The 18,757-nt window shown below is 42.4% G+C and overlaps 1 long non-coding RNA gene across 1 annotated transcript; it reads right to left on the bottom strand.

Moving 5' to 3' along the window:
* Positions 1–11,384: 11,384 nt before the first annotated feature.
* LOC122458766 lies at positions 11,385–16,737 on the bottom strand. Its single transcript, XR_006279003.1, has 4 exons — positions 16,624–16,737; positions 14,837–14,921; positions 14,140–14,238; positions 11,385–12,849 (listed from the first exon to the last, which is right to left on the bottom strand). It is a non-coding gene; the product is annotated as an uncharacterized LOC122458766 (long non-coding RNA).
* Between the last annotated feature and the right edge of the window lie 2,020 nt (positions 16,738–18,757).

Raw genomic sequence — 18,757 nt, 5'->3', positions numbered from 1 at the left:
ATTGGAGCTGAGGATATGCCAAAACTGATAAAAAATAGCTTTTAAAAGTGTAATTCTAAAAGAAAAATGAACAGATAGCTGAAATATGTGATATTATTCTGTTTCATTAAACCTAGTTTGTATCACAGCATAGATAACTTTGGAAAATTAAGGGACATCCCTATAAATCCAGGAGCATTTAACGCCAGGGTAGATATCAGTTAGGGCATTAAGAGGCATCTGTGTTCAGCCTTGAAGAGGCTGCACTTGATATTTGTGGGGGACTTGTGATTTGCAAGAGGTTCTAGAAGAAAGGGAAATGTACTAGTGGATGGAGAGATTAGGGAACACGTATGTATGTGTGAGAAATGCCAATTGCACAGAAGGGACAACTTGGCCTGGAAAAAATATTCTAAGAAGGTATCTGGGCAAAAGTTTAATAATTCTGAGATCTCATTGGGTGAGTGGATTAAATAATTAAAATGAGCTTTCATAGCTACTGCAGCAGACTGATAAAACTGTATTGCTGTTCTCACATATGGCTCAGGGAAATCAGAACCAGTTCAGATCATTAGCACCTTCAGTTCTCACTCTGTTATAGCAACAGCAGGTTGGGAATGTACAGCTGTAAAAAATGAGTTACCCACAAAGCAAAATGGATGAGATTTTGGCCTTTCACCCATCTCTCCGGTACTCTGATGTTTTTCACCTGGCTTTGATTTTCAGCCATCACTATCTTCACATATTATTATATATTTGTATTAAAGAAGCACCTACAGACTCTGCCTAGGGCTGCATTCAGTCTCTGACTCCCCTTCACAGTTGCACAGAGTATCAGAGACAGTCTGCTTTAGTGTTCCCTTTATTCAGCAAATCACCATTTTTAGCCCTGGGTCCTGGAGTTCCTTGCTAACTTCCTTCCTACAATCCTCCTCTGGATCATCAATAGCCTCTCCCCTCTTGGAGTGGTACAGAGTATGGAGGCCAGTAACCCTAGTGAAAAGTCAACAGTCTCCAGCCTCTTGGGGCTCAATGTTCCCTCTAATTGTTTACATCCATGTGCCGAATGAATTTTGTTCTGTGCGCCAATATGGAGGAGATGTGTGGCAGGGGTAGGGCCAAGGGGTTCGGAGTGTGGGAGGGGGCTCAGGGCTGTGGCAGAGGATTGAGGTGTGTGGAGGATGAGGGCTCTGGCGGGGGTACAGGCTCTGGGGTGGGGCTGGGGATGACAGGGTTGGGGTTCAGGCTGCCCCGGGGCTGCGGCAGCGATATAAGACTCCCCTTAGCCCTTTCTCAAAACAGCAGCCCGGGACTGGAGGAGAGGTGCCTCTCCCTGTCAGCATGGCCCTTGATAGTCTGCTGCATGGTTGCCCAGCTGTGCAGCTTAGAGAGAACTTAGGCTCAGACTACTTTGTCCTTCAGGGGCTTCCTGCCAGCCCATTGCTGAAGGCTGCTGCTCTCAGGTGTTCCTCAGTCTTCTTGAAAGCCTTTTTATCTCCTCAGCTGCTGCAGGGACACCAATCAGCCCCAGTTGAGGTGGTAGCTCATCTCTCTCTTAACCCTTTAGTGGTTGGGATAGCATGAGGGCTGTACTATGACAGACCCCAACAATGACTAGGAGCTCATTTTGCAGTGGCTGTGTAAACACATAGTAAGTGACAGGACTTACTGTCTAAATAGAAAAGAGAGACAGAGGGTGGTAGAAGTGAAGAATTTTTAACAAATTAATTAGAGAGCTTCCAAAAGATTAAAAAGTGGCGGTCTACTTATTTTGTAATGTATCTTATTCAGGGCTAACTCTAGGCAACTCAATGCAAGCATTCAATGTGATGCCATTGCCAATCTTTTTTTAAAGTGCTATTATCCAATGTACCATATATATTGGATGGTCACATATACAATTAAGGCGGTAACAATGACATAAGCCCTGACAACACTGCCCATGGGATAGTATGTGGGAAGGTTAAAGAAAAACCAGAGACAAAGTAATGTCTAACAAAGAGTGTACCAGTATTGGAAAATAAACTATACAACCAGAAGGATGACTATGGGCGCTATATTTACATAATCTAGAGAAGAGAAAGCTCAAGGGGCCATAACTGCAGTATATAATACCTTAAAGGTATAAGTATAAATGCATGAAGGGAATTTGTTAGTCTCAGTAGATGCTGGAACAAGGAAGCAAGCTAAGGAAGGAAAAAATAGGCTAAATTTCAGGGTATATTTCTGAAGAATAAAAAGTCAGAACAGAATCTTGTCCTCAGTCATCCCCTTCGACATGAAAGTATCTAGCCCTTAGGTGTTCACTTTGTTAAGGAGAAGCTCAATGAGTTCTACAATGTTGACCATGACTACCCTCAGCTCTGATATGGAGATGCTGTCCCTGAATGCTACAGATCCTAGAATGAACACTCTAAGCGTTCAGAATGGAACACAGCATGCTGGGATCTGCAGTCCCCTAAGCCATCCCACAGACTGAAAGATAAAGGTGGCTGCATCTGTTCATTTTATGCATATTCGTTGGGGAGCGGGGTTGCTTTTTGTTTTGTTTTTTGACTTCTGGCAAATTGTTAGTGCAGCCTTCAATCGGGGAAAATTTGGGTATCCCTCAGCTTTATTTCAGAGTAGCAGCCGTGTTAGTCTATATCCGCAAAAAGAACAGGAGTACTTGGGGCACCTTAGAGACTAACAAATTTATTTGAGCATAAGCTTTCGTGAGCTACAGCTCACTTCATCAGATGCGCATCCTCCTCAACTTTATGAATGCTTTCCCTGACAATAAGACATAGAGTTGAGTCAGAGTTACATTCAAGTTTTCATTTTTCAGAAGAGGAAATTAAATGTAAAAACATTATGTAAGAGCAATATTAAGATTATAAATTTAAATGCATATATGTGAGAAAGGTTTGAGTAATTCAGCACCATTCATTTTATTTTCGATTACTAGTTAGACATATCTCTAAACGTGATCAACACTGCATATGCTATATGGGCACATTACTATTACTATAGGCCTTTAATGTATTCATTTCCTGACTTGGGTGTGTTTAAATTGATAACCTTAGAACTGCATTAACAGTCTGCATTTAATACCCATTTTATCGCTTCAATAGTTATTGAATCCTGCTCAATAACATGATTTTAAGTTGGTTATCAATAGGGCTAGTCAGAAAACAAGAATTCCATTTCACACAAAAAAATTTCAAGGCTTAGAGATCTGTTTTTGCTCTGCATTGGAACAAAACATTTTGAAATTTTTGACAAAAAAATGAGAGACAGACACATGTTTTTCATAATAGCCAGAGAGAGGTATTCCCCTCCCCCAAACACACCTGCCTGAATAGTCAATAGCCTAGTAGTTAGATGTGATTCAGAGCAGGGACTTGAACCTGTTTCCCGCATCCCATTCAGTGGGCCAGAGAGAGAAAATGAGAATGACTGTGTGTGTCGGGGAACTCACCTGGGATAGGGGAGACCCAGGCTCAAACCCCTGCTCTGAATCAGGCAGGGCTGGCACTTCAACCTCCGTCTTTCACATGCCAGGTGAGTGCCCAGACCTTCAAGCTAATGGCTATTCTGGGATAGGTTGATCTTTCCACCCCCTGTTCCATCCTGGAACTGAGAAAGAAACTTTCCCATCAAAGCAGTTACATTTCCATGAAAAGTTTCAGTTTCAATGAACTGGCATCTTCTGTCAAAAAGAACCAAAACTTTTGATGAAAAATTCCCAACCAGCTCTAGTCATCAGGAAAGGATTTCCTTGCACTGCAGAATGCCACACTCAGCAGAGAACACTATAACAGTAGCTCTCACTCCTATCAGGTGCTGAGTACCCTCAACTTTCAGTGGCTTCAGCACGTTGCAGGAAAGGCTCAGCTCTCTCACAGGATCAGACCCTTTAACAGGCAACTAAGTTATAAACTGGACAGAAGAAGGATGATTCTTCCAGTTAAGCCTCCCACGGAGACCATTGTCTTTGCCAGTTTACAGATGAATAAACTTCAGATGCTAATTGTAACCCAATATACTCTGACTGAGCTAATCAGCTCACAGGGTACAGATAGGCAACTTTTATTATCAGTACCATTTCAGCACCCTGATCATCTTAAAACTCTTTCCCAATAACTAATTTAGAGTCCCTTTGCTTTACCTCTGCCCCGTTGTAGGGTTGTAAACAGCCTGTGCTCTCCAAGAACTGCTCTCTCTCACTCTCTCCAGTTTGCCTGCAGTGTTATGCAACTATCCCCAGTAGGCCCTCTGAGTGGGAAGCAAAACATGCTAATATCTATCAGTAAAAGCACATGTTCAGCATCTCAGGGGGAGTTCATATGTGAGAGATTGTAGAAAATTCACTCGCCAGCCTAAGTAACAACGTACCAGCTTTTGATTTTTGAAAAGAGCTGCAGCAGAAAAAAGGCTTTCGCTTTCCCTTTGATAGTGTAATAGGTTTTACCATTAGACGTTATTTTCTAATTTGTTTTTGCCCCTCTCATTGGAGTGAGATACCATAGTACATGATCAAAGCTAACGGAAATCACTTTCAGATATCAGACCCTCTCTGGTGCAGCTGTGAACACAGTCAACACATGAACGCTGCAGATGGCATTAACAAACTGAACCTTAAAAGAACTAGAAGAACAGAATGCCGGTGCTTTGCACTGACTTTAAACTGGTGTAAATGGCTACACAAGGTGCAGGACAATTGTAGGGGACTGCGGAAGACTTTGTTACAGCCTAACTAGGGAATTTCCGCTTTCTCGAGCCGAGAGGTTACTGTGGGACATAGATAGTTACTGAAGGACATAGCTGCTTTACTATTGTAGAACATAGATAGTTACTGAAGGACATAGCTGCTTTGCTATTGTAGGACATAGATAGTTACTGAAGGACACAGCTGCTTTGCATGGCCTTTCGCCAGGTAGCGGAAAGCCCTTTGGGAAGTACCTAATTCTATATTTATGAGCTGTTTCTGTGTAGTGCTTATTAATGCTGACTGTCTGCCCCTCCGTTGGACTCCGTCCCAGGCAGAGCTCCAGTGTGCTGGATTCCCTGCCTTCGTGACTGCAACACTTGGAGTCCCCGTTGCGGGTGGGTCACTAACTTTCAGTAAAGCCAATAACTCACAGCTGTGTTTAAGCCTCATTTTTCTCAGAGTACTCCTGCCAGGCCTGTGGTGCTTCGAGCACCTTGGCCCAGAACAACAATGAAGAATCAGGCCAATCTCTGTGGCCATTTCAGACGAGTTGTTCTCCCTTCTTGTATTATGAATAACTCCCAGTGTCCTTCAGAAATGCAGGGGAAATTAGCTATTGCCCAAAGAGATGGCAGAGCAAGCTATGATTGATGAAAGCCCACTAAAGATCACTGTATTGAAATTAAAAATGTTCACACTAAGGTTTCAGTTTGATAGTGTCTTAATCTTGCAAGATGGTCTCATGAGGAAGAAAGATGGAAATCTCATCCGATCTGCTATTATATGATACTTCTGCTATCTTGTTCTGTAATCTTGTGTTAAAATCCACAGGTGGAAAATAAGCACCTTCTGCCTTTGGATCTGACCTTAAGGCAACTCCCACTGTGCCCTGAAATCGAAAGGAGTGAGGATATGAAGTTCTGGCCTACCCTCTACTTGGAATGATTTGTTTCTGAGAAGCAGCATGTTCATTTCACTCAAACAGAGCCTTTTGCAAACCATCTTACCAAAACTATTGGAGACAGAATTGTTCATTAGAGGCGCAGTCCTGCAAGGTGCTAAGCTTCCCCATTCCCATGGACATCAACTGCTGAGGGTGCCAAATGCCTCACAAGTTCAGAACATGAGGGCCAAATCCTGAGAGGTGCAGAGCACAGGGCTTGCTTCCATTGAAGCCAATGGCAAAACTCCTACTAACATCAAAGATGCAGGTTCAGGCAGCTACTGAGCACTGAACTCTCAGTAACATCATCAGCATCTCCCAGGAATTGGCACTAAGTCTCCCATGTCATCTACATCTCCATCCCCCACTCCTTGCACCACTAACCATGTATACTACACAGCACAAGGTTAAGCAAAAAGAATAGAGAGTGCACCAAACTGCCAGCTCAGCCACACTTCAGACAAGAATCACTTACATTAATTTCCTTTGGCTTTTTCTAATTAATTAGGAGATGAAAATCTCAAGCATCTCGTAGCTCATTATTAATACATAGTCATTCACTGCTGCTCACAGGGGAGAGTCGCTCTGACAACAGACTGCTGAGATGGGAGCCTGATTACACAGCCACTGTATATGAGCAATTCCCATTCACCAAGTGGAGGGAACAGAGCCTTTTATTTTTATTACCATTAATCATTTGTTAAACACTAACAATGTGTTTGGCGCTGCACAAGACATATAAACACACACCCTACCCTATGGAGCATACAAACCGAAAGACTCTGGGGGGGACTCAGAGAAGGTGGCAAGGTAAAATTTGTTATCCATTTTCCTTTAAACATCCACTTTCTCCTCCATCTTTCACTCCCCTGTAGCTAATAACGGGGTGGGGAGGGCAGAGGACTGATGTGGCCTAGTGTTTGAGGGCCCTGAGGCAGAGGAGGATTTTGAATGAGAAGACAGAGGTGTACTGGGGCTGGGTAGTCACGAGGCAGCGTGTAAGAAGATCCAGCAATGGGAGTGGGAGAAAGAAGTGAATAGGTCGGTGGGGTTGCATTGCTGTCAGGACACAGGATCAGCGACATAGGCTGGATGACAGGTTAGGCTGAGACATTTAATCTTCATAGACTGTGGATTTAATGAGAGGAGTGACATGATCTGATTGGCCATCGAGGAAGAACATTTTGGCAGCTGCATTTTTGATGGGCTTGTGGGGAATAATGAGGGGCATCTAGGAAGCCAGAGGGAAGGAGGTTACAGCAGCTGTGGCCCATTAAAGGAACTTAGAGAGGAAAGGAAGATAGAATAGTCGCAGAGGAGACACTGGACTTGAGGTTGTTTGCCTGTTTTTATTTTATTTAGTTAAGGATGGGGATTGCTAGAGCATGCTTGTGAACTGAATGGAAGGAGGCAGTAGTGAGAGAAGAGGGAGTGGAAGGGAATGGTTTAATCATGCTGCCCTCTCTGGGAAGGGTAAGTGCACAGCTACTTAGTAGCTGAGAGGACATGGTGGTCGAGGGCCAAGGGGAATCAGAGACTGGGAGCAAAGGCTATTGGGAAGAGAGAGAGCCATGGAAGGAAGAACGTAAATTGCTAGAAGCTCAGACTAGTTCATTTCAACCTTCCACTTGAAGTCAGTAAATGCTACGACAGACTAGGAAAGAGAATGGCGAGCGAGAAGGATTGAGGAGGGAACTAAAGGTCACAAACAAACAGTCTTTGTGGGTAGCTGGCCTGGGACTTGCTGGGAATAGAAGGACTGTTGCATGAGGAAGATTTGAAAAGACAAAGATGTTTAATGCAGAAAGTCTGCCTGCCACTCAGTTCCCTTTTCTGCAGGCATTCAGGGGCATGGAAATAAAAGGAGAGGGAGTAGGAACAAGGCATGAGCTGAATTTGGAGGCTAGTGAGATGGACAGTGTGGTGAATAAGGGTGGAGGAGAAAATGGAACTGAGAGAATCAACCTGGGAATCTCTGGCAGCCAAGGAGGAGCAAGCGGGAATGAGGGGGCTCAGATCTGCAGAGATGTGAGAGGTGTTGATAGTTTGAAGGCCATGGCAGGTGTGAGTGGATGGAGGGGGCAGAGGCAAGGGACAGCAAGCTTTGCAGAAAGAGGGAAGGAGAGTGATCATGAAAATGGAATCTTGTCAGTCAGAAAGGGAGCAGTTGCTGAGTGAAAAAGACGCCCCCTGAGTGATGAAAGTTACAGAAACATAAGCGCTGTCCACACCGGGGCTGTGCTGGCGGGAGATGCTCTCCTGCCAAACATAGCTGCCGCCTCTCGCGGAGGTGGAGTCATTATGCTGAGGGGAGAGCGCTCTCCTGTGGGCATAGAGCGCCTTCACCAGACCCGCTACAGTGGCACGGCCGCTCTGAGGTAGGGCTTCTAGTGTAGACCTGTCCTTAAAGCAGAGATTTATTTTTTTCTGTCAGTTCCTGAGTGAAGCAGAGAGACTGCCCAGTCACAAGGGTTCTCACACTTTTGGGGGAGTAGGAGGAGGAGGAAAAGAATGCTATTTTGGGAGCAATTAAAAAAAAATAAGTAATATAAGCAGTCTGATGAGCTTTATTTACACTGAAAGAGGGATAAAGTCAATGTTTCATTATGGCATCCTTGCTGAGAGGCATGGCAGCATGATTAAACCATTCCTTTCCACTTTGCAGCTTGTTACAAGAGGCAGCACTTATTTTGAATGGCTAAGCACCAGCATTAGGCACAATCAACAGACAAGTTCAAGCATTGTTTTACAATGCAAAATGCTTCCTAGAGGTACAGCACAGTACAGCACATAACTGATGCTACCTTGGCTGAAGCCTGCTAATGTGGAATCCAGCAACTATACTAGCTCAAAGGAAAAAATAGGACTTTTTTTCTCTTATATACTATTTTATGTATAGCTTAAAACAAAAAATTTTGCAAGGCCAGTAGATGGGCAGCTGCCATTGCCCTCTGGACTTTTATGCAGGATGTATTTCTTTTTTATTGATCGTAATTAAATAAATGCCATGCTTATCATAAAGCTCTTAGCTGTAGCACATTCAGGGCCTGTACACTTGGGTACTAAGGTGATGGGTTCTATAGAAAGCCCATGATAAATGGAGAGACCTCAAAGGGATAAGTACTGGGGGCCAGATTCTGACCTTATCTGCACCAGTGCAAATCCAGAGGAACTCCACTTTTGGCAGTTGGGTTCCTCTGTATTTACTGCAGTGCAACAGACTAGTGGCCAAGAATTATGAAGTTCTAATTCTAGAATCTGGCCATAATAATGCAATGACTGAACAGGAAAACACAGCTACCATTATACACTCAGAGTAGCTCTCACACCTTCTGCCCAAGATATTAGAATTGTTTATATGGAGCACAGTTATCCTAGCCAGAGCACCATGATTATCCCCTTTTCATTTTGAAAAGTACCACTATTGTTAATCATATCTCTGTTTATTATCAGTCATCTGTACTGGTCTGGTAACTTACATGTCACTTTACAAATATAGGGCACAATCTTGCTCCCAGGAGTTGTTCCACTGACTTCAACGGCAGCAAGATCAGACTCGGAGCGAAACGTGTTCCACATCCTGAAGAATTAGACAAGATCAAAGACATAATATAGGACAATAGCACATGCAAGGGAATTGTTATGGACTGGAATGTAGGTGATCTGTCCTAATAGAGTAGGAGTCAGGTCTAAGGGGGCAGAGCAGGCATCCAGGTTGCGGAACAAAGCCAAGGATCAGCTCCAGAGTCAGCTGCCAGTTACCAGAGCCAGGGGCCAAGCCAGAGTCAGAATCAGGAATCAAAGCTTAAGGTCAGAGCAGTGGTCAGATGCCAAATGCCAGAGCCAGGGGTCAAGCCAGAGTCAGGATCAGAAGTCAGAGGCTGGGGTCAGAGCCAGGCCTGGGTCACTGAGGATTGGATGCAAGGCATAAAGGCAGGAGAAGAGGCAAAGATCAAGCACGGAGCAGGCACAGGTGGGAACAGGAGCAAAGGCAGGGTTAAGGCCAGAGCAGAGCAGGATTGGGTGCAGAAGGCAGGCACAAGGAGGGTCCAGAGCAGCCACAACATGAAACTACCTTGTTGCTCAAACAAACTGCCTCTTTCAGGCTTAAATAGTGTAGTTTGACCAATCATGGAGCTGGGCAATCCTCCAATCAGAGCTGCTGTGGGTGGTGTCTTGGCAAGGGCTATAGCCCTAGTAGCGTCTTAGCTCATGGCGGCCAGGATGTGGCAGCACCTGGGGACTCTCAGTCCTGGGCCCAAGACTGGGGACATCACATGATTGGCTGGAGAGCATTAGGGTCAGAGTATGATTTCAATGGTATTGTAGAGGCCAAGGACAAGTCAGAGCAGAATTTGGTCCTTAACTTGTATCTGCCACTTCCAGAGACCTTGATTTATCATCTCTTCCATAGGATAGCACTTCAAGTGGTAAAAGTTTCTTGTCAGCGTTGTTATGAGCCTAAATGCAGACGTGGGATTTGACTCACAACTTCTGTCAGAGAGCAGCTATACCGCACTAGAATGCAATGATAATGTGTTTGTGAAGTATGGTTAGATGTGAGTGTAAGTTTAAACTGATATTCCAGAGCAGCATCTGCAGCATATTCTAATATTCAATAAGTAGTAAAAATTAATGGAAAGGCCCCACTGTCACATGATCAGTTCACCTTTCACAAGAGAAACATATATATTTTAAAGTACAAGCTGCAGGCCTATATGATAGAACTTAGTTTAAACTTAATTCAAGGACTTACAAAAAACATGTCAATAGGACTACTCGCAAGCTTAAAGTTAACTGTGTACTTAAATGCTTTGTTTGATATGGGCAAATAGATGCAGGCTTCCATATTTTAGAAGAGATTGCTATGTGCCCTCATTTCATCCTTCCCTCTTGCTCTTTGAAACCATCATAGCTAGCCTGGAATCCACAACATCTGCAGAGTATCGGAGGAAGGCATTGCTTTTCTATTTGTCTGAAAATAGGTCTAGTGGCAAGGAATTCTTGAGTTCTAGTTCCAGCTCTGAAAGTGACTTCCTTTGTATCCTTGGGCAAATCACTCTGCCTCATTTTCCTGTTTGTAACTCCCTCTCTTCCTCATAACATTATGGTGAGCATTAATAAATAGTATTAAATTGCTTTTGTAACCTCCCCAACACCTCTTACCTTAAGTGGAGCTGTGAAACGTATGTGGGCCCTGCCAGGGCCAAAGATTGCATCCCAACAGAGCTGCTGCCCTGTTGACAGTCAACCTTCCTGTAAGAAAAGAGACTGGAGACAGGGAACTAATGTAACAGGCCCCAGATGTCCCCAAAGAGGGGAGATCTGTTGGGTTCTTTATCCCAGAGCCCAGATGCCAGGGAGAAGGAAGTGACTGCCCGACGGACAGTTCAGCCAGCTACTTCAGCTGCCTCAGCCTGCAGCCTGATCACCAACAGTCACCTCAACCAGGAGGAAAAGTGGAAAGCTTATATCTAAACTTGTTACCCCAGTGTGAGGAGTGTTCCCTTGGAGCTGAAAAGCTACTTCTGAGATGCAGACTGGTCCATGGATCATCAGATCCCTCAGATAAGACAGACACTGGACCACAGTACCTGCAGCATCCACAAGTGCACCACCAACAGGGAGCCCGACTGGGGACAGACATGTTAGAGGGCTGAGTTAACAATTAGAGTCAGGGAGACTTTGCTGTGGTTGTGTTAGATGACCAAAACATAGAGAAAAAAAGTTTATGGTACTCCGCCCCCTATATATATTTCACTTAAAACAACCTAGCCACATTCATATATATTTATTTAGTATAACTTGTTCTTTACAATTTTTGTGTTTATAATTTCTGTTGTTTCTATATAGTTTATTGGAGTTACTTGGTAATTTGAGAACTGTGTACTTAGTTATGACATGAGCACAGTATGCCCTGGTAGGATGGATTACCCATTATTTCCCAGGAAGCACTGCCATTGGAGTATCATTTTGAATAATCCAGATAACTAGTGGGAGGAGTCATGAGTACAGCAGGGAGACCCAGACTAGCAGGATAACCTGGGCCCTCGGTAGATAATGCGCACCCCATATCCTGAGTTTGTTCCCTCAAGGGCGCCAAGGGGGTTACACTTTCAAGAGCAGAAGTACTATAAAATTAAGTACGGTATTATAATGATTATATCATTTCATTACACTATATAATTCTTCTTGCTACATCCATGGATAACACAGATGCTTTATACTCAAAAAAGACACCAGTCCTTGAATGTGAAATTAATGCTGCTTCTTAAAAAATGCAGTAGTAAAAGCAGACAGCAAGGGGAATCAGCTTCTCTTCAAGTTTTTGCAGATGTTCTCTCTCTACTCAGGAATGTACAATGCACTGCTTTTCCTTCCTAGAGAGTCCTTAAGAAACAACAATTAACTATGCAATACCTTATCATGCATTCCATGATCATGGAGGACTTTTTTATCTGTGCCTTCTACCTAAAGGCTATTGAGAAGCATTTAAAGGCAACAATGAATATAGATGAGATGAGGTCAAGCAGATGGGGCTGATATCAGAGAAAGATAAAAAGTCATATTTAATGTGATTCATAGCAGTTGCTATAAGCATGTGCCCAAAATGATATAAATATGTTGATGAAAAGCAGGTGATGAGTTTTCAAATTTCTTCAGCATACTGCAATAAGTAACACAAGTCATGTAGGCCCAGATCCTTAAAGGCATCTAGGGGGCTAGTGCCCATTGAAATTTGGGATATGGGCTTTAGTGTCCTCCTCAGGGTTTGGTATGTAAGACAATGGAGTCTATCGCACCAGTTTCCCAGGGCAGAAAGAAACAATGATGCATCTCCCCAGTAAGGTCTCTCTCTCTCTCTTTTCTGCATTTACAGTGGGAGTGAGGAGATGTCACAATTTGTAATTTGTAGGCAATGGTGCAACCACATAGAAAATACTTGGGAGGCAGCTGGACCGATAGATTTCCAAAAAGGGGTTATTTGTTTTTAAGAGATTCTGTCAACATCTTCGAAAAAGATGTTTCCTCAGACCTTAAAGGAGGGCTTTCTACTGCTCTCTTTGCTCAAAGATTGTGTCTCAAAGAGGAAATGGATTGCACCATTTGTAAGTTTGATTAGCTTCATTCTCTTCACAGTGCAGATTACAAGCAGTAGCAAAAGTTGTGGCATTCATTGGAGATGGTGTTCCACTCGGTCTGGCATCCAGACAAAAATATTTCTGCACCAGTCCTGCAACCAAATTCAAAGTTAGAAGGGCTGTGTCCATTGTTAATGAAAGCTCTGCCCCTAGATACAGCCTTAGTAGTCTATAATACAGAAAAATCATTTGAGAGGGTGGAATAGAACCTCTGACTTAATGAGTGCTTCAAACATTGTGAGACATCCTGAAGTGTCACCCATAAGGAAAATGGTTTTGGACAGGTTTCCAGTGGATGTGGTCTGAGAAAACAAATAATGAAATAACACAACCATTCCATCCCATGTCACTGAGTAGCTCAGAGATTTGCCATGACTTTCTTCTCTTCATTGTGTTTTCAAGTAATGAGAACACTGGATTAGAACTGGCATTGAAATGACTATCCTGCACACACTTACTGAATGTATGAAAAAATCTTTGCCCCACAATCCATCCTGATCTGGAAAAACGTTCTGGTTATGATTGATAGCAATAGAGCCAGGTAATAATGTGACCATCATGCTGTAGGGGACAGAGGAAATATAGTTATGGGTTCCTAAAATACAGCCCGGGGCTATCCCCGCACTGTAGCTGCGGGATGAGGGCAAAACTGATCAACTGCAGCTTTCTGATGCCGTTGAACATGCAAATTCTATTCATCTAGCAAACAAGACACTAATCTGAGAAAAATATTAGATTCTAAAATTATGCAAATATATATGCAAATCAGGTGCAGTCGTTGGGCTTCTGGCAAGCAGCCAATATGACCCTCTGAGTTAAAAAGTTTGACTATTTCTTTATGACGTAATTATGGTTATGTCTCTCTTCTAAGATAGGCCAAACTTTTGAAATACGATTATGCCCCTTTCCAATAACTTTGTGTGTGTGACATTTATAGGTAATAGAATATGTAAATATCATGCACTGAATTAAATATTCATTCTCTTGTGCATGGTCCACTTAGAGATGCCTTGATGGTTTAGAAAAAAGGGTTGTGCCAGATAAGGTATTTGCTTGCTGTTCATAGAATCTTGATTATGTTATTGTTGTATATATGATTCCACAAAGTCTGCTTGTGCTGTTTAAGATTGCATCTGTGATCTGGCATATCCAATGCAATCTTATAGTGAAGCAAAGAATGTGATAGAAAGATGCCACTTTTCCACTGATGCACTGGAAACTATAAAGGATGGATATATAGATATACGGCCAATGTAGTAAATAGGACTTGGCTAAAGCAAAGGCAGTTATTAATTTTGTATATTTATTTTTTAAAAGGCGGTATTAATGTCTAAGTAGGGCCCAGGAGGTTTCATTATCAGCTGTCTGCTTCACATATTTACCTCTCTTTCACCATTAAGGGTCAGATTTCCAGTCCTGTGCTCAGACACTTCTGGATGTAAAAATGCATACATGTTTGTAGTTTAATTGGAAAATACACACTGTGAAACCAGAATAAAAACAACAAAAGTGAAAATGCCAGTTAAGAGCACAACTCTGCATGTATTTGTCCATGTAGTTGTACCTCTGCAGTTCTGAAAAATCTGACTTTTAAAATGTGCTGGGCTCCTGCTGTCAACACCTTTCTAGGAAGGGATTCCAGGAAGAACCTTCCATGAGCCATACACATGCAAAGTTGTGCCACCCACTACCCATGCCCAGACAAGTAGCTGTTGTATATAGGACATTCCAACCAAGGAGCTCTGTGGCTCCCCTTACCTCTGTCCTACCAGTCAGAATTGGGGGAAGGGGCTCCAGCGTCCTCCCTTCGCCAGCCTACTTTCAAGTGCTGACACCTAGCACTTTGTATTTCCAGTTAATGAAAGTAAACATTTAATAATATGGTTTCTATCATCCCCGCTGCCTCAGATTTCTATTACACATTTTCATGTGCACTAATCCTAAATAGTTTGGACTGATTTAAATTATACTGAATGACATCAAACAGTCATTGAAGCTGCACCCTTTCATGCTAATTCTGAATGTGACTCACTGAGAATTTCAAGATTTTTTTCTTGCCACCACTGACTACAGACTTACCTGAATAGACTGTGCTGAAGAACTGGGTAGTAAGATATTACCAATATATGAGTTTCTGAGCAGCAAGCAACCGATCACTGCAGTGCTGAAGGAAAGAGTGTAAAGAAGGTTGTTTGTGTGGTGTCAGTTAAGTCAGAGGAGCAATGTTTAATTGACAAAACAATAAATCCCTTGGATTACTAGGCTCTGTTCAGAGAAAGTACATCAAATAAACCTCAAATATGGCTCATCATCTTTCAGTTGCATGCAAAGAGGAACACTGCACCCCGAAGAGAGAAGTGAGAAAATCAACTCTGAATCCAAAAGAAAAACAATCAGACTTCAGTGGAAAGTACCAGCTGCAATATTTTAGATTTTAAAATGCATGGGCTACATCAAAAAAAGAAGTACGTAAAAGCTGTCACCCTAATGCAATAACCTTAGAGCACTTCTGCCACCGATTCTCATCGAGACTAAGAGAAAGGTTTCTGTTATTTTCTTATTTTTAAGCATGGAACTCTTATGAGTGTTGCCCATTCTCACTGGTCAGGATGATTACTGTTTGAACTGCATATTTATTCCAAGCTACAAACAGACTCCCTTGGCTGTTATGAAGACCCTTGTCTTCCTTAGCTTATATTGCTCCATCAGAACCTTTCAGGATAGCAACATTAAACTGCTGGAGGGATTTCAGAATGGTTTAAAATAGCATAGTCTTTTAAATGAATGTGTTTGTTATTATAGGCCCTGGAAATAGCACCCCTAAGTACAATATCCTCTTCCAAAAGAGCTGCCCTAAATGTATTCAATTCCAAAACAGTTACCTCTTCTACAACAAAACCATTAAGCTGAGTACCCTGGCTTAATTAGACTTAGATGTCATCAGGGATTCACTCTGTCTTAATAAACTCATCTGTTTTTATCATCACTTCTGTAACGTAGTCCACAAAACCCCAGTTATCTTGTCCCATTGCCTCCGGAGCACAATTAGAAATTATCTATGTACCTTTTGGACTGGCCGTCAGAGGGTCACATTTTCAAAGATTTTGTGCCCACACTATCAGGCACTTGCCACTGCAGTAACAGGTGCAAGTGGGCTTGTGCCAGCAGAGCATTTTCAGAGGAAGGTATAAACTTGAGCACCAAATTGCTCGGCTCCCATTGTGACACTTATGGCAAGATTATCAGAAGAGAACAGCACATTGGGTGCTGAGCTTTTTTTGAACAGTCTGTCCCAGTACAGCTGTGACATCCCCCAGGGTACAATCTGGACTGTTGAACGGCTGTGTTAATTCTCCAGCTCAGGGTGACTTTTATTCTGCTTTGCTAGTAACATTCAGCCTCTCTAGGCTCTGCTCGCACACAGCCATTAGCATGGAAAGTCACTCCTAGCAAAGTTACACAAATGCTCTCCCAGCCACTCATGAACTATATACAGGGCAACACTAACAAATTCCCCAACATCAGCCTTGCACCCCAGAAATGGGCACCTTTTACTGCTCAGTAAAACCCTGTGCGTATAAGCTCATATTAATCCAACATTCCAACAAAGGGTAATGTTTATATGCACCAGCCTTGTTGTCTCAAGTGTAGTCCCCAAGTCCCATTCAATCCAAATACACCCTGGATTAGATAAAGGAATACAACAAGTTTATGAACTAGAGAAAGAAATATTTTAAGTGATTATAAGTGATAAAGGCATAAAAGTCAGAATTGGTTACACAAGAAATAAAAGGATAAAACCACAAAACTATTTCCTAAACTTTACCAAGCTAAATAAGATTTGAAAGCAAATAGATTTCTCTTACCCCAAAATTTTCAGCAGTCCATACTAACTGGAAAGCCTTTCAGTGGACGACAACTCCCTCCAATCCAATGATGCTCCTATTGTCTTTCAAGCGATCTCACATCTGTGAGTAGAGCTGAGGGAGGAGAGCTGGGGAGTAGGTCACTGTCTCTACTTCTTATACTCTGACCTTTGTACTGGAAATATATTTGCTGGAACATGGAGTTAGCAGTTCCATTCCATACATGTTCTGCCAGCTGTCCTTCGGGTGAATTGTAAATATTTTGTTTACAACTCTCCTACTAGTTAATCTCTGATTAAAGAAGTAATGACTCTTTAGCAGCCTGCTAGTGTGCAAGTGTGTCTTTGTCTCTGAAAAACTCATTTGAGCCTGCTCTTCTAACTTTGTAACATGTTACAGTAAAATCATTATCATACTTTAGGGTCTCATAACTTTACATACAAAGTTTGCCAAATAATAACGTTCAACAGATTATGAGTTTTCAAATGATACCATGCAAGGCATACATTCTACTAAATATATCATAATCATATAAAAGTAAGGAATGTGGGGTACAGGGTGTCACAATAGCCCTCTGAGAGCAGGTGGAATAGGGGCATGACAATTGTTGTGATGGAGTAGGTGAATCGGTTCATTATGGGAAGGATATGTCAAAATAGTAAGTTTTGGAATTTGTTCTATAGATAAAACAGGCTCATTGTCATCCTCAGCTCTTTTGGCTAGAAGTTCCACAGTTGTGGGCCAGCCAGTGAGAAGGCTCTGTCTCCTGCTTGCATTAGGCTTCCCCTATTCACTGAAAATTTAATTGTCCCTGAGTACTGAAGCTTTCTCAGGAAGTTTGGGTCACAGAGTAATAAGTGGTCTTTGACAGATAGCTCAGTCTCAGCCTGTTGTGTCCTAGGGTAATCTTTGGGTGGGCGTTCACTTCATTGCCCTTCTACAGTGCCTAAAAAAACCCACAACTCCCATAGAAAAGTAGCTGAAGACCCAGAGTTCAGTCTCTAAGGATTTTCAGTAAAGACTGCACAGGATCAACCTCCCTACATTCAAGTCCCAAAAGGAACTAAAGAAATTAATTTAATAACTTTATAAAATCGCATGATAAAGAAACAAATAATAATCTAATTTTTACAGTATGACATGGCTATTTTATAATCCACAGACATTATCTTCACAGTTATACATAAACATAAATAAAGAAAACAAATTAAAATCTGAACAGATCAGTCCCCAGAGAAACACAGTGAGAAGAAACTTAGTCCCCAAAAGTTTACGTTTAGTTCACGTAAGTGTCAGAGTGTTTGATCAGCAAATCTATACAGCTTGCTGAGTGTAAAACAACATCTTCCCTCCACTTGATTGTAGGAATCTTCAGTTGGAATCCATGCAGACTCTTCCTCTACTAAAATCACTGCTAGCCAGTCAGTTAACTAATTAATCAACCACTCAGTTAAGTCACAGGTGTATAAATTTGAAGAAAACACTGCTGAAAAATGCTTCAGAGGTGGGGAGCCTGCTTTCTGCTCCAGGGCTCAACTTCTCCCAACTCACACAGGACACATGGCCCTTCGTAAAGCAGCTACCCTGACTGCTTGCCCTCATGGAGTCTGACCTCAGCAACAGGGAACCTATTGGAGAATACCCAAAACTACCATATCCAATTCCAGAAGCTTCTTGATGTGGAGTGCTAAATCTGCCTAGCAACAATGACCCAGACACAACTCACTCTTACCTCCCCACAATGAGTCTCTTAAAGAGATATCTCCCTATCAGGCACATGGATTACACCAGCTCTTTACCCACATTAAAAATATGAGGAAACCAAATTAGCACAGCAAATAACCATGTTTTAACTGGTTCTGGTTGCTTCTGTAATAGAAGACAGGGAGGCCTATTAGATGGCTACTAAACTATTTAAAAGGATGTTATCCAGTTCCTATACACTATACAGCCCATTATTATTCTTCATGTGGCTGATGTGGATATAGCAATAACTATAATTTTACATTCAGATGGTTAAGCCAGATAATTGCATCTGGAGTAGCAGAGCATATTGCTGCGATGCCTCCTTCATATTTGTGAATTGGGCATTGAGATGTTATATGTTCCATGGTCTGTTCTGGTGACCACAGTC

Source organism: Dermochelys coriacea, chromosome 2 (assembly GCF_009764565.3).
Source record: "Dermochelys coriacea isolate rDerCor1 chromosome 2, rDerCor1.pri.v4, whole genome shotgun sequence".
Taxonomy (NCBI): domain Eukaryota; kingdom Metazoa; phylum Chordata; order Testudines; family Dermochelyidae; genus Dermochelys; species Dermochelys coriacea.
Note: the sequence above shows the minus strand (reverse complement) of the source record. Positions and strands in the feature narration are given on the sequence as shown.